General features: G+C 37.1%; 1 pseudogene; it reads left to right on the forward strand.

The window, feature by feature from the left end:
- The first annotated feature begins 7316 nt into the window (after positions 1 to 7316).
- On the forward strand, positions 7317 to 17767 carry LOC130219821 (retinaldehyde-binding protein 1-like; annotated as a pseudogene).
- Positions 17768 to 20835: the final 3068 nt, after the last annotated feature.

Below are 20835 nucleotides of genomic sequence, written 5' to 3' on the forward strand. Positions count from 1 at the left end.
TTGTTAAAGGGACAGTTCACGCCAAAAATGTTTTTGGGGACAATAAGGCTCTAAATGGAATTATGCAAATAACCTTTAAAGAACCATCTTTTTTAGATTGCAGGTTTGTGACAAGTGAAGGATGTCCAGTTAACCTAACAGGCCACCTAGAAGAGCCATTTTAAAGTGATTGTTTACACAAAAGTGAACATTCTGTCATCTCATTTTCAACACATCCCTTATTAGTTTCAAATCTTTGTCTGTAAAACACAATAAATTAAGAAAAATGATGGAAACAAGTAAAACCATGTCCTAACTACATGTGACACCATGCTACGACGCAATATAACGTTCCATATTAAAAGTAGTCTTTGTTGTAACTGTCCGCGGCATGCAAAAATTGGCTGAACAACTGCACAAACTATGACAATGATCCCCTCAGGTGCTGATTATATGCTTGATACAGTGGTAAATGCTATTATATTAGTTTGTTTTAATACCATATGTGATATATGAAATATGTGACATTATATATGTGATTTATGTGATATTTTATAGCCAAAGTGAAAATGGCAGCAGATAGTTCACCTCAGGTCTTTAAAATAAAATAACATATATGGCAAATATACTTTGAAAAAGAAAGTTGGAAGCGTTACTCAATACAAACCAACAACAGTCACTCAGCAAATACTTTTAATAATGTTAAAGAGGTTCAATATATTAATTAGATTATAAACCATATTGTTTGGTGTGCAATGCTCTTATCTGCACTTCTGAATTTCTGGTATTTAAATGTTTGTCTTGACACATCTAGTGTGGAAACCGAATTGTTATTGCTGGAATCCTGTTGCGTTGCATGTTGTTTGGACTTGGTGTAACCATTAACTATAGTATTTGTTTTTTCTACTATGGTAGTCAATATTTACAGGTTTTCAGCCTTTTTCAGTGCATCTTTTGTTTTCTACAGAAGAAGGAAACGGTTGAAACAAGCAAAGGTTTCACAAGCAAAAGTTTTTGGTTGAGCTATCCCTTCAACAACAAACAGGACTAATCAGTGACATCAAAATGTTAGAAATTGAACTGTAATTTTCACCTCAGATTAAACATTTTCCCCCTATGTGACCATACTGTCTTGACCCAATGACCCATGAAACTCCTTTCTTTGCTCTAACAATAGCTGTATTGTCATGATTTGCATTTCAAAACAGTGAATCTGGTATTTTGGTATTAATAGGTGTAAAGTCTACAGTGTGACATCAATTTGAACTAGCGGCACATGACCGAGGCAGGATAAAAACTGATGTAATGGTGGAATGTCTCCAAAACATAAGTTTTTTGGTCTAGAAATTCCCTTTTGGTTGAAATAGTTCTAACTTGTCGAATGGATCATTTCTGTTTGCAGTGAATTGTGTCTTTGCTCAAGAGCACAGAGATGGCCATTGTGCTGCAATCCCACTGCTTTAGTAACACAGACCCTCACATTCAAAGGCTAAATCCTACTTTACAGGATTAAAGCGCCCCATCCATCCGTGTATGAGTGGGAAACAGTGTAGTGATGGGAAGCTGCATGATGAGAAACCACTGTTTACTTAAAAAACAAAGCTGATTTCAGTGTTTTTATATGCAGGAAAAAAGGTTATGCAAGTGACATTTGCCGTAAAAACTTGATGCGTAAATTCAATAGAATGTATATGTTAAGTGTATATTGAAACATTGGTTTATATTTTCCAAAACAGCTAACCAGAGTTAAGGGATCAGAAACCTAATAATCTGTAAATGTGTTTTAGATTCAATCCAACTCGCTCTTTAAGGTCTCAAAACTCAGGGCTTCTGGTAGTACCTAGAATAGCAAAGTCGAGTAAAGGAGGTCGAGCCTTCTCATTTATAGCTCCTAAACTCTGGAATAGCCTTCCTGATAACGTCCGAGGCTCAGACACACTCTCCCAATTCAAAACTAGATTAAAGACCTATCTGTTCAGTAAAGCATACACTTAGTGCACCACTTGGGGGCTTCCACACAGGTTATGCATCTTGTTGATATACACTGTGAACATCAGCTACGCTAATTATTTTCTTTATTCTCCATTTCCACCTGGGGATACTCTTCCCGAGGCCCTCAGACTATGCAGAGTCACTGATTCGATCCAAGACCAACGACGAGATGATCCCAAGGTTTTTTATATCCTGGACCTGGCCGAATCCTGAGCAGCTACTGTGATGGTCATGGAGGAGTGGAGAACATGAGACTGTTTCCTGTGACGCTCCAGAGACAGACGAGTCTTCGCTGAGGCCAGCTTCCAGCCTCCGCCACTGAGACTGCAGCTCTGCACAAAAGTTTGGCCAGCGGAGAAATTAAAATGGTCGTGCCCAACTGAGCCTGGTTTCTCTCAAGGTTTTTTTTCTTCACTTCCGCCTTTAGTGAAGTTTTTTTTCCCTCTCCGCTGTCGCCACTAGCGTGCATGTTTCGGGATCTATAGAGCTGCGCATCGTTGGATTTGCTCTTCAGTATTTGGACTCTCAGTAGTGATTATTAAACCACACTGATCTGAGCTAAACTGCACTGAACTCAACACTATAAACTGAACTACACTGTTCCTATTTACTGTGACCTTTTATGTGAAGCTGCTTTGACACAATCTACATTGTATAAGCGCTATACAAATAAAGGTGAATTGAATTGAATTGAATTGAATAGATTTATTTATATTTGTTATGGATGTGAGCAAAAAAAATCGAGTTTACAGTACTTGTACAAATTAAGTGATCCCTAAAGAAATAATACTTAACAAAAGGAGAAGAGTTGGCTCTTTATAAAACAAAAACATTTATAATATTATAATTTATTCAACTTTTTTGCATTTATGAGATAAAAAAAAAACGTTATGAATGTGACAGATGTGAAATTGGCACTTGTGTGACTTTGGTAAATCAAATCAAATTGTTTCAAAAGGTTGACAGACCATGTGCAACTCTCTCATGGTCGCCCACTGAAGCTAAGCAGGGCAGTACCTGGATGAGAGACCACATGGGAAAGGTTGCTGCCGGAAGTGGTGTTAGTGAAGCCAGCTCAACCTGCCGTCTGTGTGGCTCCTAACGCCCCAGTATATTGATGGGGACTTTATACTGCTCAGTGAGCACAGTCTTTCAAATAAGACATTAAACCGAGGTCCTGACACTCTGTGGTCATTAAAAATCCCAGAATGTCCTTCAAAAAAAGAGTAGGAGTTTAACCACGGCATCCTGACTACATTTGCCCACTGGCCTCCTAACCGTCTATAGGCTTCATCACTCTCTCCTCTTCACTACTCAGCTGGTGTGTGGTGTGCGGTCTGGCGCAATATGGCTGCCATCGCGTCAGTGGCGGATTTAGGCATGGGCAATATGGCCGATGGTGGCACGGGGGGACGGTGACAGGGAGAAAAAAAATGAGCCCCAGAAAAAGCTTTGAGATACAATTTACTTTATGCAGGTATATTGATTCAGAGTGTTAATCCCAGAATACTTTTAGGCAGAAGAACGTTAGGGGCCATTCACATTTCACATGCATGCGCAAGCTTGTTACTCTCTGTGTGCAACTGAAACAACTTTGGTAAAATCAAATGGGCAGAAAAGGATTCTCATGCGCTGCTCTGCTCACGGTGTGAATCCTGGTTGTTTACAGTCACACTGATAAAATCTATGTGCTGTGAAACTAGAGTAACTGGTGTAACTTTTCTGCAGCGGTGTCGGCACGCAGCGAGTTTTGCAAGTCAACAAAACTAAAGTTTATATCATGATGATCTTATTTTGGCTATGCATGGCTATGAATCTGAAAGGAGGGATAATGAATGAGGGAGGTAAGACTTTCTCGGCCATAAGTCGGGTCAAAGACAACAGATAATTCCATTAAACATATGTATTTTTTGTATTCTATAGAATTGTCATTAATATTCATGCAAAAGATTTCTTAAATGATCTTTGCATATCACTCCAGTTGTGTCTTTCATTACATTGTTTCCCAGTTACATTTAGGATTTATTTCTGTTATTTATTTAGAATAATAAGTGTATATTAATAATAATATTGGGTGGTATATTGGCCAGTACTGGGTTGCGGCTGGATGGGCATCCCTATGGGGTGGTTCGCCCAGAGTGCCATAAAACCGCCACTGATCCAGGTGGATGCTGCACACTGGTGGTGGATAAGGAGATTCCCACCAATGTGTAAAGCACGTTTTGAGTTGCCAGAAAAGTGCTATATACATTTAAGGAATTATTATTATTATTATTAAGTTTACACAACTTAAAAAGGTTTTTGTTATTTTGGTGATTTTTTTTTCATAGCAAAGTTGACATTTACATGGAATTGCTCTAAAATAAGTTTATCCATCCATCCCACACAACAGGGCCCAGAATAAGATGTAAAAAAATGCTTTTAGCGATTTAGTTCTGTCAACTTACTGTTTAAGTACATATAACTGCATTTCTGAAAATTGTCCATACAACAAATAATTTTTAAGTTTTGGAGAAGAATAATTGTTATTTCAATTACAAAAACAAGTTATGACAACTAAATTAAACTTAATGTATGTTTATTCAGTATCCTAGCACCTTTCAACACACTAGCAACCACCCTGATTATCCTAGCAACCACAACACAGAGGGTCTCTCCATACCATCACCAGTGTGCAGCATCCACTTGGATGATGCAACAGCAGCCACAGGACAATGGGGCCAGTGCGATCACCACACATCAGCTATTGGGGTAGTGGAAAGACAGTGATAGAGCCAAATCAGTGGATGGGGATGATTGGGAGATGGGTAAGGGCCGATGAAGAGAATTTGGTCAGGACACCGGGCTTACACCCCTACTCTTTACGAGAAGTGCCATGGGATTTTTTAATGACCACAGAGTGTCAGGACCTTGGTTTAACGTCGAAAGATGGTGCTCACTGACAGTATAGTGTCCCCTTCACTGTACTGGGGCATTAGGACTCACACAGGCTACTGCTGGCCTCACTAACACCACTTCCAACAGCAACCTAGTTTTCACATGCGGTCTCCCATCCAGTTACTGACCATGCTCAGCCTTGCTTAGCTTCATTGAGTAACCGGGCTTCAGGGTGACGTATGGCTGTGACTAGTAATGTTTGAATATTTTTTCTTTTAATCTAATTGGAAATATTTAAAAGGTAGATTTAAAAATGTATTTGATAAAAATTTGAATAACTTTTGAATTATAAATTTTGATCTAGTTTTACTGCATGGAAAGTCTTTAGAAAGAAGCAGCAAAAATATAAATTCACTTTTAAAGTTTTTAATAAGACATGTCAGTTCACTGAACCCATATGAATTTAGTAAAATATGATCTGGGAAAATGTAGTTGAATGAGTGCGTTATGTCATATAATTGTTTAATAATCTGCTTTGGAGTGTAAATGCTTTCCTCTCCCTCTTGGCTTTGTGTTTCAGGTCTATTTCCAGCTCATTGTTTTCACTGCCGCTGGAATTCAGTTAAATCCTATTGGTCAATGAATTGACAAATCCTCCCTCACATTTAACCCATAATATTATTACGTTTGGCCCAGCCATATTTAATTCTTTTTTTTTTTTGGTTGTTCGGGGTGAGGGAAGGTTACTGCTGATTAAATATGAGAGCAGTAATGCTATTGATCAATATTCACTTTGCTCTTTTTTTTCCCCCTCAATGTTTTTTGCTGATTACCATCAAATCTGCTCTCCATAATCTCATATGACGCTGTTAATCCATCAGAGGTCGCAGTACAAATGAGTGGCGTCTGCTGTTCCTCACCTCACTTCAGCAGCGCTGCAATCTTTCACAGGTACGGCTCCTTTTATTTATCTTTATGTGTTATTTATTATTTTATGATTTACATTTATATTTTTTTATTTAATATTAATATAATTTTAAAATAGTTTTGATGATGGATAATTGTCTATTACTTTTCAATTTGATGTTTGCAATGAGGTAAAGTGAATTAGGAGACTTTATCTTTCAATTTTTGCAATTGAAAGTAAATATTTGTCACAAACTATTTTTTTATTAATTAATTTTATTATTTAATTATTTATTTTTTACACTAAACTTCTGAGCCTGCTTTTTTAATATATATAGATATTCCTTTAATAGTAGCTATAAAAAATGTACATTTTCAATTATTTATTTGGTTTTTTATTACTGTTTTGGTATTATTTTGTTTTGTGGTTTCGTTATTTTGGAAATTTATTATTCTAGTACATCAAAAATTGTTATTGTAATATACAGTTTAGTATTACTTTTGTGCAGTTTGATTCTGCTTCTTTCTAAACCTTTGTTTTATTCTACTGATGGGATCATATTTACATTGTTTTAATTGTAAAACAAATGTTTTCTATTAATTTTTAATTGGCTTTATAAAGTAGTAAATTGTTTAAAATCATACAATTTTTATCAGTTCATTTGTATTGCTTTTAATATTTGTGTTTTTACTCTAATAACGGGGAAAAAAGGTTAAAAATAATGTGTTATATTGTTATTTCATATTGCTTTCTGGAAAACTTGTCAGAAATTATAATACGAATCATATATTCTAAGTAAAACATTTTATTGGTAGCGTTTTCTTTAATTGTTGTTATTATTGAGCATTTTATTACTCTAATAGCATGTAAATAAAATGACAATATAAACTAAAACCAAAGTGTACATTATAATAGTTTCATTGTGCTTTATAAAGTCAGAAATCTGAACTAAACATTACTGAAACATTACTGACAACCTTTTTTAGCAATACAAAATGAGTATGTTTTTATTAGTAGTTTGTTTTTATCTTTAATATTTATTGGTGATATTATTGTATTATACATTTTACCAGACCTTAACATTATTGTTTTGGTATTTTATTAGTCTATTAGTGAACAAAAATACTTATATATTTCTCAGATTATTCACAATAATGATTTGTCTTCAGGACATTTAATTATTTTGTTTCTTAAACAGCTAAAATTAGTGTTTATAATTTGCGTAAAATGTGTAAGAATCCTGAGCATCAAATTATTTGCTATCTGTGATTATTTTGAATTAAATTTATATTTAACTGACACTTAACCAGCTTTAACTAATTTAAATTAAAAATATATTGGATTCAACAAATTAATGAGTTTGACTTGAATGCTAAGTGTAAGATAATGAACATATGGTTTGATGCTATATCACTTCCCAAGCCTTTAACTTGCAAAGTTTTTCATGATTCAGAAAAACTATGATTCCCTTGTTATAAAAAAAATTTGTGTGTGACTGCAGCATTTTCCCTGTGATAACTATCTTTTTTCCCACAGAACGTTGCACTGAGCGTCAGAAGCAATGGCGGTTGTTGTAAGTACACCATTTTTGTCTTTATAAGAATGAAACAGAACTGTTTACATTAGCAAAACTCAGTTTCAAGTGAAGTCTTAAGACTCTGTTATATCACACAACATGTGATTTCACGCTGGTTCTTCCAAAATGCTGCTCATTTCGCTAACAAATGTTTTAGGAACAAGGCATTTCTTAGTATTTAGGGATAGAGCTACGAACATTAGCCGCTAATCCTCAATCTCAAACCGGCTTTATGCAATTCATGTGAGTCAGCTTAGCATTGGCCCACACTAGCTTCCATTGATTAGCGCTACTGAATTCAAGCATGTGGATTAGGGTGTTTTCAAGCATCTTTCTCCATCTGTTTCCACAGAGTGGAACTTTTCGAATGGTGTCCGAGGAGGAGCAGGCCCTCAGGGCGAAACTGGAGCACCTCACGGTCAAAGACCATGGGCCCGTGTTTGAACCCTCTGCACAAGTACCAGACCACACCATGCAGAAGGTGTGAAGAGATCTTTCAGATGTCTGAGTGTAGAAAATAAACACAATTAGACAGAACCCGGCACATTTTAGTGGTCAAAATATGAGTTTACTTGCTAATTCACTATTAGCGGCCATTTGCTAAGGTGATGCTAATAGTAAATTAAACTGCATGAACATACCCTAGTCACGACATGGTGAACATCCAGCATCATGGTGGCAGGTTTAGCTCAAGATTTCTTTTTAAAAAAATGTGAAAACCAAGTAAGCTAGCATCTAAGCGGTGTTTGCTAAGTAAAATGAGACTATCATTAAATATAGGCTCAAGATTTTTAAAGAAAATGTAAAAATGTAGGTACCACTACACAAATGTAGCCTAGGATATCAGGTAACTTACTATTAGCAACATTTGCTAAATCTAGTGACACTAGTAAATTTGAATAGCTCAAATTTACTAGTGTCACTAGATTTAGCAAATGTTGTCAATCAAATGTTTAGCAAATAGTGTCAATCCAAATCAACCTAGTAACAACTTGGCAAACGTACAACATCAAGTTGACAGGTCTGGTAAAATATTTGTTGGATGTAAAAATGTAACAATCTAATTTCAGATACACATTAGTGAGCCAAAGCATTACCGCAACAACTTAGCAAACAAAAAATGGCCTTGGTTATAATAAACAAAACACTAAAAAACATGGTTTTGCTACAATACACAACTAGGTAATTAGTAAACCAAAGTCAAAGGTTTACTACAGTAAAACTATGGTTAATTTGCATATTATTACATTTTAACCATAATCATGTCCCAAATCACCCTAGTAACAATCTAGCATTAATCCAGCATCAGTTTTTTAGGAAAATAGAAAAATTCAACTACAGAAACTAGCATCTACTATCAGACTATTAGTGATGTTTGTGAAACTACAGATCATGCAACTCTATTGTCCAAAACAGTAACAGCCTAGCAACCATTCAGAATCTAGTTATCACTACAAAAACTAACATCTGCTGTTGAGTTAGCATGCTTCATTGAGCATTCTGGCTGATAAAACTTCTAAGCATGTTTCTTTAAAAACAAATGTTGTGTGTTGTGATTTTAGGCTAAAGATGAGTTGAATGAGACGGATGAGAAGCGAACGTCAGCTGTGAAGGAGCTCAGAGGAATTATCAAGGAGAAGGCAGTTACTGGAGATGAGCTTGCTAAAGGTGTTCAGGATACTTTTGGGGACAAACCCGACGGCGTGCTGGTGAGGTTCATCCGTGCCAGGAAATATGATGTAAACCGGGCCTATGAACTCATGAAGGGTGAGTGGATTGGCCAAAAGATGCATTTGTGTCAGGGTTGTGGCAATATTGTCTGAATTGATAGGATTGTGAATGCTGAAAGATACAGACAGGTTTAATCCATGACGTCATTTCTTCTGGAAAGTACTCATTGGTAGTTTTTTCAGCATGGTAATGATCCCAAACATTGTGCTAATTCAGTGAAACCATGTATGGAGGAAAAAATAGTTGATGAAAACACTGGCAGTCATGAAATGGCCTCCACAGAGTCCAGACCTGAATATTATAGGGGCAGCATGGTGTTACATAGACAGAAAAAAGAACAAATTGACAGCTTAAATATAAAGAAAACTGAACTGCTGAAACTATTATTTAAGGGACAGTCTCTTCAAAACAGTTGAAGCTCTGTTTGGTCCTAAGGGAGATCACATTAAAACCAACTTGTGTTTGTTTTTGTTCAAAGATTGTCCTCTTTTTCAGGTTTTGTGTGTATATTTCTAGTATTTTCTGTTTGTATTTTAAGAAAGAATTGAATATAGATATATACAGGGGTGTGAAAAAGTCTTTACTGATGTATTAATTTTTTTCCATCTTTAATTTTGCAAATCCTCAAACTAATTTAAATATTAGTCAAAGATAACACAAGTAAACACATCATGCTGTTTTTAAACGTAACTTTTGTTTATCAGTTCAATTCTTTGTTTACTTGTGTTGTTTTTAACTAATATTTAAATTGGTTTAAGAATCTGAAACATAAATTCTGACAAACATGCAAAAAATAAGAAATCAGTAAGAGGGCAAAGACTTTTTCACAGCACTGTATAAAGTCTGAGTCTACCAAAGCTTTTTTCCATATATATATATCTATATAAGCCAGGAATCAAACTCTGGTCGCCCTGAGCACCTTGGTGCTATATGTCAGCGCACTTAACCATTAGACTATTGGCGCCGACTTATTTGGAAATAAGCTCAATTTACAAGTGCTCTAGATTTAAATAGCTGATTATACATTTTTTTAATCCATTCAATCAAGCTCTCATTTAGACAGGAGCACTTTTAGCTTAGCTTAGCTTAGCATAATTCATTGAATCGGATTAGACCATTAGCATCTCACTCAGAAATGTCAAAAAAGTGTTCCAATAATTTTCCCACTTAGAGTTTGACTATTTTGTAGTTACATCAAGTTTTAAGATGGATGGAAAACTAAAAAGTTGCTACTTTCTAGGCTAATATGGCTGGGATCTGTGCTCTCATTCCGGCGTAATACGCCAGGGATTTTGTTGCCGAACCATGGCTGCAGCAGGTACAATGATACTACACAGCACCTGTAAATAGTCCCAAACTAGTTTACAGCACTCTGTATTAAAATTTAGTGTGCTGCAGCCATGGTAGCATTAAAGAGGAAAATTATCAAAAATGTTATTTTTGAGCGGGATGCTAATTCAATTATATATGCTAAGCTAAAGTAAAGTGTTACCTGGAGATCATCTGAATGGATTCAAAAATAGTTAAACTCTAGAGTACACTGTAAAAAAAAATAACGGTCATTAAATTCCAGCAATTTCCATAAATTTAAATTTTTGTAATTTGACGTCTGTTATTTTATGGCAAATGTGTGAAATTTAATGGCCGTTATTTTACAGTTTTTTTCTGGAACCCTAGCTGCCGGAAAAAACTGTAAGATAACGTGTTTTTTTACAGAGTACTTAAAAAATAAGCCTATTTTCTAAAAATTTAAGTGTTCCTTTAACCATAATGGGCTCTATTTTAACGATCTAGTCCCAAAGTTTAAAGCGCAGGGCGCAAAAGCATTAAGGGCGTGTCCGAATCCACTTTTGCTATTTTATGGACAAAAAATACGGTCTGTGCTGCAGCGCATGGTCTGACAGGGTTGAGCTTATTCTCTTTATGAGTTCTGGGTGTGTTTTGAGCATGAACCAATCAGAGTCTCATCTCACATTCCCTTCAAGAGTCATTTGCTATTTACATGGTGAAATTTGCAGTGGAAAAACTGAACACTTCACTAGCGAGAAAACAGTTAAACCGACCGTCTGCAGTGCAAGGATAAATAATGAGCCTCCTCTAATCGACCTTTACTTTCACTTTGTCTTTCTATCTTTTGTGGATAAGGAAACAGTGTTGTAGGCCATGTACAGACATCCATTAGCCTACATAATTAATTTTGTTTGTGAAGCACAAAGATTTGTTTCAAAACTATTTCTAAATTCAGTTCTAACTTCCAGCAAACGAATGAATGAACAATAATAATGAAGCGTTGTCAAAAAAACCAAACCCACGTCCTATGTCCCATATGGTCCAAAACCTTGACAGGTGGACAAATCTAAGCTTGTTAACAAGCAAATAAAAATATTCATATAATAAATAATACTGCTAATAATGATAACATTATACAAAAGCAAGTTAATAAAGTAAAAAAGATGAAGAAGGCATGCTGGCAGTGGTTTTAAATTTATGTAGAAAATAATAATTTTAGTAATATTTTATTCCTTTAATTCTTTTTTCATTTGTAAAGATATTTGTGTATTGATGTACATCCTGCATGTTTTAAGCATGTGTAAGCGAGGCACAACTAACGCACTCTGTGCTGGACTTTAGACCTGCTTTCAGCTGGTCAATTTGCAGTCTATTTTAATACCTCAAAATAGCAACATGTCAACAATGTGCCTTAACACACCTCTTTTCTAGACCGAAACACTCATTTCATCCACAAAGTGACGCAAATGGATTTGCTATTTAAACAACATGGTGGAAAACAGGAAAATTAAGGTTTCGTTGGTCTGAAAATAGCAACACGTTGGGGCAAACTTGTCTTGCGCCTGGTGTGTGATAGGGCCCAGTGACTGGACTGTCTGAGATTAGACATGGGCTAATCACCAACTTTATGATCATGACTTTCAATACAAATACTATTACAGCACACTGTGAGCAGACACTATATTAGTATCATTTGTTGTTTGCTTTTGGCATCTGATAGAGCTTTTGGGCCCAGAAACTGTGATGTTGGATCCCATTTACATTGTCATTTAGCAGACGCTTTATCCAAAGTGACTTACAAATGAGGACAAGGAAGCAATTTACACAACTATAAGAGCAACAGTGAGCAAGTGCTATAGGCAAGTTTCAGGTGTGTAAAGTCTAAGAAGCAAAGCATTAGTAATGTAATTTTTTTTGAGAGAGTACAGTTAGTGGTATAGCCAGAGAGGCAGTTAAGATTAGGAAGGAAAGTGGAGACTAAATAGTCTCAGATTAACATGCAGATTGGTTATATTTTCCTGAAGGTTATGTGCGCTTCAGACGGGATTATCCTGAACTTTTTGAAAACTTGACCCCGGAGGCTGTGCGCAGCACCATTGAGGCTGGATACCCAGGAATTCTATCCAGCAGAGACAAATACGGCCGTGTGGTGCTGCTCTTCAACATCGAGAATTGGGACTATGAGGAGATCACTTTTGATGAGGTATTTTTTTTATTAATCTCAGACTGAACTGGAACTTGGTTTGAAAACTGTACTGATGTTGTTTTTGCTCCAGATCCTCAGAGCTTATTGTGTGATCCTGGAGAAGCTTCTGGAAAACGAGGAGACTCAGATCAACGGGTTTTGCATCATCGAGAACTTTAAGGGTTTCACAATGCAGCAAGCGTCCGGCATCAAGCCCACAGAGCTGAAGAAAATGGTGGACATGTTGCAGGTGATGGTTTAGCTAAATGAATGTCTGTGTTATTATTATTTTTACCTCAGAAAAGTTGCACAACAAGAAAAATATCAAGTCAGTAAATTAATGAAAGCATAGTATAACCAGCCTAATCTCACAAGGAAACGTAACTGTTTTAAGTTTTGTCAGTTTAGTGACTAATTTGTACGAATTCGTACAAGTTCAGTCATACGAAAATGTATGATTTAAAAGGAAGTGTGGCACCCAACCCACCTAAACCCAACCGTCATTGGGGGATGAGCAAATCGTACTAAATTCTACGAATGAGATCGTCCGATTTCATATGAATTAGCCACTGAACCAAAAAGTTACGATTTGCTGTGAGATTGTGTTGGTATAACACATATGGGGAGAACCTGGCCGGGCTGTGACAATACTACATTTCACATAATTTTTTCTATGCTACAAAGCTTAGAGCAGCTTTAACAAATGAACATTTCTGTAAATATAACTTATAATAAAACTATTCAAGCACTTAGTTTTGCATAATCAAAACTATAAACTCAGACGCACCCAAAACTTTTTTTTTTTATAGTTTTACTACAGAGTGCAACATAAGTTAAACTCAAGAGTTATATACGACGACAGCTCCAGATATATACAAAGTTCTATACAAAAATTCACAAAAAGTTGATGACAAAATATGAATGTTTGTTTTGCAAAGAGATTTAACCATATAATAGGAATTTCTAAAAAAAATAATAATAATAAAATCAACTAAATAATGTTTGGTTTAACATGCTATAACCACACCACTAGGTGCCAGTATAAGTCTAAGATAAGTCCAGTGAGTGCACATTCTGATATAAGGCCAAATCCCAATTCTAACCCTTAGCCCTTCCTCTTCCCTCTACCCCTCGTTTTGTGCATTCCCGTGAAGGGGTAGGGGTGTCCCAGTTCTCTTTAGCTTGAAGGCGTAGGGCTAAGGGGAAGGGGTATACACCCCTTCGAAAGGAGATTTTTCAGGACCGCACTCAAAACTGAGGGATAAGAAAATTTCCCAGAATGCACCTGGAAGTAAGGAGATCCACAAATGAGTATTTCTTTGGCATTATTACGTATTTTTACAACAAACAAGCACATGTTTTAATATATTCATAACCGCGTTCGTGTTTTACTGTCATGCTTTTAAAAAAATGCTAAAATAAAAACAGCTAAATTCACAATCTATAATCCATAGTAATATCTCCTGTACAGCAGTCCCACAACATTCTGACACTCGATGACACTTGAATACCCTGTCAGAAGAGTCTAGTGGCTGAGAATGAGCTTTTTACAGTGTCTGCTATGAAGTTAATGTTGTTTTTTGTGTGTTTACATAGATGAATATGGCCACTGTGTAAATACACAGTACAGTTACGGTCTTATTGCCACATTATATCGTTATGATAACATAATATATGCCTTTAGTGATTTCCTAAAGACGAATATCAAAAAATAACACAACTGGAATAACTACAGCAGTCGCAATCGTCTGATCTCATATGAAGCATGAGATCGTGATGACATATGATGATGTGTGCAGGTGCTGTAGTGGTGTCCCAATTCTTACGGATAAATTTTGAAGCCCTTCCCCTTCACACTCGGCTTTAAGGGCCAAGGGGAAGGGGTAGGGGTACAAAAATAGAATTGGGATTGGGTCTAAGTCTCCAAACATTGATTTGCTGGTGAAGCATCCCAAAAAGTCTACAAATATATTTATGCTAATCTTTCCATATGCTCATTCATTAATGTGAATTTCTTTTTCTTAATGGCAGGACTCTTTCCCTGCCCGTTTCAAAGCAGTGCACTTTATCCACCAGCCCTGGTACTTCACCACCACATACAATGTGGTCAAACCCCTGATGAAGAGCAAACTGCTGGAAAGGGTGAGTTGTGTTTATCATTCCTTCATTCATTTTCCTTCAGCTTAGTCCCTTTATTCATTAGGGGTCCCACAGCGGAATGAACCGTCAACTTATCCAGCATATGTTTTACACAGCGGATGCCCTTCCAGCTGCAACCCAGTACTGGGAAACATCCATACACACTCATTCAGACACATACACTACGGCTAATTTAGCCTATTCAATTCACCTGTAGCGCATGTCTTTGGACTTGGGGGGGAAACCGGAGCACCCGGAGGAAACCCACGCCAACACTTCCGCTTAAAAAGATAGATGATTTTTTTGACATCGCCTCATACTTTAGTTTATCACCAAATCTTCTGAGCAATCAAATGCTCTCTATATCTGACATGTCCCCACCCTCTTTCAAGATGGTTATGCTATATGCGCTTAAGCTCAACCACTCTCACACTGGGTTCCATTCGAAGACCCTATGGTCTCGGAGGGTCCCTCTGAAGGGATCAGAGCATAAGGATGAGCCTTTCAAACTGAGTGCAGTGTGTGACACCAAATAACTTGTTCAAGGGTGGCTTGTAGTGTTAATCAGTTGTATTTGTTATAATCCTTCACTCCAAGGGCCTTTCGAAGTGGCCAGTTTTGAACACTTTGGTTTGGAAAGACACTTTAATATGGTAACCATGATTTCTTCACTCTGAAGTGTCCTTCAGAAGGCGATATCCCTCATTAGTAAAGCACCGTAACTGACAGGACGGTGATTATTAAACAAAATGCAATTGGCTGTTTTTGAAAAAGGGAGAGTAGCTACTTTATATCCCATCATGTCTTCATATTTTAGTTCAAAATACATCACACACTGAATAACGATTGCACATCTCAAAGCACTTCACAGAACCTTGGAAAATATAGCTTGACAAGACAAAATTTGACCGCATTTGTCATTGCTAGAGTATTCTGTGTGGCTGTTGTATTCTGGGTAGTAGTTAAGGTGTTGTTTGGTTGTTGTGTAAGCATATTTGGCATGTTGTCACAATGTTTTTTTATAGTCTCAGCCTCAGATGTCACAACAATGGAACATCTGATGCACAAGGCACACAAACCTAGAAACACTTCAGGAGTTTTAGGGTGTTCATCTAAATAGTTAAATTCTAAATGATTTCCGCAAGGTGTCCAATGCTACATCTCAAAAGTAGCCTTTTTCCAACTTGGTTAATAATGTCTAAAGTCAGACAGCTGACCTGTGAATTCAGGGCAAATTAGGGATGCACCGATCCTGATACTTGGATCGGATATCGGTTCGATACAGCATATTTTGTTGGATCGGATATCGGCCAGCTGGTACCAATTCAAATCCGATTTTGCTTTTGTGCTATATTCTGTGTCATTTATAAGCCAACAAAAGCCACAAAGGTAGCCTATTGTAAGGTACTAGAAAGTTGTCATGTTTTTGAAACCAAAATAAGTTTCAATTTTGATCACCTGACATCACAACCTAAATCTAACCTAGTATTAACGTCTTATGATGTTGTGTGCCTGCTGGGTTATAAAATGACCTTATTTTACTCCTCAGCCCTTTGCAATGTGAAAGTTAGCATTTTCTGCTCCGGTTTTTTGTCGTAATTGGTAATAGAGTCTGAAGGTTTGGCTGCACAAGACTAGCACATGTTTTAGAATATTTTGCTTCATCGCTAACATGTTTTAGAAAATGGCAAGCCTTTTTTAACACGTTGCTAGCATTTTAGCATTTCACTAACATGTCCCAGCCTAAATTTTAGGCGTTACTAGTAAAATAGTACCCTTCACTCATTTGTACATTAAACAAATGTAATTCTATGAAAATCTTTTGAGATTTAATTGTACTTTTTACCAAAACACCAAATTTTTTAAGTTATAAAAGATAAAGCGGAAACAAGTCATACCAGAAGTTCTGAGCAGACCCTGCAGGCACAGGACGTCAACATGATGTCATATTGACATTGTACATCATCGCCATGGGGACGTTGGATTATGTTTGGAAATGAAAAGTGGGTTGGCGTCAGAACCCAATGTCAGGGCCGACAATGTCCAACATCCAACCTAAAATCGACCAAATATCAACATCTAATGATGTTACAGCTTGACATTGTGTGGACGTTACCACTATGACGTCTGTCAGACGTTGGATGTTGCTTGCCATACCTGATGAATAAATGTCAGTATTTGACATCAATATGATGTTGGTTTAAGATGTTGGTTCGACATTGGATCATTGGACAACCTAAAATCAACCAAATATCAACATTTGACGTCACTATTGGACATCAAAATAACGTTGTCCTTAGATGCTGGCTCGACATAAAATTTTGGTCACCTGACATCACAACCTATATCTAATATTAACATCTTATGATGTTGTGTGTCTGCTGGGTCATAATATGACCTTATTTTACTCCTCAGCTCTTTACATCGTGAAAGCTAGCATTTTCTGTTCCGGTTTTTGACGTAATTGCCAATTGGTAATTGAGTCTGAAGGTTTGGCTGATGAACACTAGCATAAGTTGAATGTTTTGGCACATTGCTAGCATGTTTATAAAATAGCAAGCCTTTATAATGCATTGCTAGCATTTTAGCATATGGCTAACATGCCCCAGCCTACATTTTAGGTGTGACAAGTAAAAATATACCCTTCACTCAATTGAACATTAAATCAATGTAGGTTCTATGAAAATCTTTTGAGATTTGGTTGCCGTTTTTTTTTATAAGAACAGCAGTTTTCTAAGTTATAAAGATAAAGCATATAAAAAATCCTAACAGAAGTTCTGAGCAGAGTTTGATGGTGGTTGTGACAATAGGATAAATCATTAGAGTCTTACATTTTAGTTTCAGAACAAGGAGAATCATTTTTAAACAACAGTCCAATGGTCAAAAGTATTTTATCAAAATCAACACAATAATTAAATATGGTTGAAGAGAAAGTGATTTAGACTTTCTGTGTCTTTAAAGGTGTTTTGTCCACGGCGATGAGCTGGAAAACTACTTCAAGGAGTTCGATGCTGAAATCCTGCCGTCAGACTTTGATGGTAAGGGCTCCAAATATGACGGCAAGATCACAGCAGCACATCTGTTTGACTAGGCACTTTTCAGTCTGTCGCTGTACGAGAACACGACTGTTGTTTTAGTTGCATTGTATTACAGGGCGTTCGAATGTGTTTATTTTCCTGAGGGTGAACCCAGAAGTATAGAAATTTTCCAAGCGAATCTGGAAAAGTCTCCAGACGCCATCAAAGAGGAATGAAAACCGATATGATCAGTTAGTTCTCTATGAGGGCCGTGTATTTAGATTTTCCCTGAAATAAAGATATTCTTCAGCAACAGATAGCAGATGACAAAGTCCAGACATTCCTGTTGTTTGTCTTGTTAACTGAGAACGGAAAAACACTCAGCCTGGTCTAAGTGTTACAAGCAAACTATACATGATGTTCAGAATGTGTAGAAAGTTTCTGTTTCTCTAAATAAAGTGCACACTTAAAATGACATTACTATGTATTTCCTGTGTAATAAAACCCTTTTAAAATGTCAAATATTGTGCTTGAGTGATTTGTAAAAAATATCTTTATGTATTTTTCATAATGCGCTTATATCATGCGGCGGCCATTTTAAAAAACGAAAGCATGGCTGCGGTGGGAAAAACCCGGGAGTTTAGTATCAGCACTGTAAACATGTTGCTGCTGCCGTGATTTCAAAATGCAGTAAACATCACTTTAATATCATTCAGTTAAGTTTAATTTAAACAATTAAATGTATATTAGGCATCAAACTAAATCACAATCTCTTAGTAATAGCTTAAGAGTCCTCATAGGCTTTAGTTCATGGCACAAGGTAAACACCGTGTGGGCTTCCCTGCTTCAGCCTATGTAACCCAGTGAGCGATAAAACAATGCAGTCCTTTGTAGCACACCCTCGTGTTGTCTGTAAAAGTGATGTCACGGTACTGAAGTTTTAACTACGTCCATTTCCCACTAACATTTAAGTGCCGCTGAGCGCGCTCTCTCTATTTTAAAGTCATGTAGTGTGAAACCTCCTGTCGCTGATCCATCCTATAGTGTAAACAGCACCGACAGAACGCTAACCCAGATAGTCATGCAGTGTGAAAAACATCCGTGACACGACTACTTTGAAAATCATGCAGTCTGAACTTGGCATTGGCTGACAATGAGATCTGACATCCCTTTTTACTTTCACTTTCCATTTAGAACGGCCCTTCGGGTCACTCGGAAGGCTGAAAGAAATTATAAATTTGTGTCACTTTCTTTTCACTGATAAGATATACAGCCAGGTACACAATAGCCGCATTTCCACTATCGGGCCAGTGCGAGCCAGGGCTTTAATCGGGCCAGGCCGGGCCAATAGCCCGGGAGGTTGAGAAATGAGGCCGAAATCATGTCGCGTTTCCACTGTCGGGCTAGTTGCTCGCAGCGCGTCACGCAAACACCGCCCCCAGAACGTCCCCCGAATCAAACGTCACACAACCCGCCCACTTCAGCGGGAACAAAAAACTCAAATTATAACCACAAACACAACCTGGCATCACTACGAGAGCTGGAAGACGGAGAACACCGAAGCGATTGCTTTTTTACTGTTTGTGGTCTGTTGGTGTAAGGCCAGACAGCGTTCCCTGGATAAGGACATTCGAGTTCAGCGGCATTTACTTCAAACACAGATTTTGGCTGTCGGCACCTCTCTGTATGGCCGGAAGTTACACGTGTTGGATTTCGCGCTAAATGTTTTAAAAGGGAACACTCAAAAATAGCCCCTTCGTAGGGCATGTGTGCGCCACATGGCTGACGTCACATGTATTGTTTTAGGATCAGCTTTTTAGTTAAAAAGGTAACGTTAGTGAACACTTAGAGAAGTGTTTACTTTGTGGTGCAGTTTGATAAACGTTAGTTAGTTGGTGACTTTACCATATGATTTTTCATGTCGTGTTTTGTTTAATATTGTTTATAAGAACACCTTTAGAGGAAGTCATAAAGTTGGTCAAGTCTCTGAAGCACAAAAGTATCAACACTTTTTGTGAGGGAAAACATCATATGCATGTGTGCTTTTAAGCAAAATGTCTAAATGCCTCAAATAAATAAATCACATGCCAGTACTGTCTGCTATCCATTTTTTCTTCTTCTGAGTGAGTTGATCAAGCGCGATAGCAAAACAAATGTAAGGGAAGAAAGCATCTTGTCTCCACTTTACCTGACAGGAAAACTCCGCCTTTGTACGTAACCCCGCCCCGAAGCCCCAGTTGGCCCTCCTTGGCCCAAGGTATTCGGCAGGCCGAAAAAAGCCGGACGCTGGCCCAAGGAAGCCCCGCTTTGGCTCGATTACGCCCCGGAAGTGATAGTGGAAACCGCGACTGGCCTTGGCTCGCCCTGGCTCGCTCGCTTTAGGCGCGATAGTGGAAACGCGGCTATTGTTCCTGTGTGACTACAAGCGATACTTCTGGTTTCTTCTCACCGCAGCCTTGCTTTCGCTTTTAAAATGGCTGGCGCATGAAATCAGTCTGTATGATACAGAAAAGCAAACAAGCTAATCTAATTTTTCATAGTGCAATACAAACATTTTCTCAATGTTTTAACCTTGGTTTAATGTTACATATAAAACAAATAACTCCTAAAGAGGTCTAATATTACACAACATAGAACAATAGTAAGAATGACAGACATTGAAAAGAATGTTCACTTGAAACATTTTATATACGCGAACTCATCCACGAAATATTCAAATGTACTTCTAAAAGTTGCCAATAGAGGGAGACATTATCAGACAAAAAGATTATTGCTACAATTTTTTACACTCCCATCTACAGCAATTTACTAAATACACTTTGTAAAATGTATTGTACCACTGAACCAAGGAGGAATTGATATATATAAAAGTGCAATGGAATAAAGTGTCGATAAAAAATAAGGCAACCTGAAACACTCGTAAACAATCAATGTGCAGATTTTCAACTTCTACTAAAATCACAACACCAAATATAAACCATTTTAAACCAGACGTTTTGATTTAACAACCGTTAGTATTTAATATCCTCTGACAACATAGTATCGAAAAATCAATGTAAATAACAGCTCAGCGTTAGCTACTATAGTTATTCATCTTTACTACTTAACATCTCCTCTCGCCAAGTATGCTTTTTAAAAAAAA

This window comes from Danio aesculapii, chromosome 25 (assembly GCF_903798145.1).
Source record: "Danio aesculapii chromosome 25, fDanAes4.1, whole genome shotgun sequence".
Lineage (NCBI taxonomy): Eukaryota > Metazoa > Chordata > Actinopteri > Cypriniformes > Danionidae > Danio > Danio aesculapii.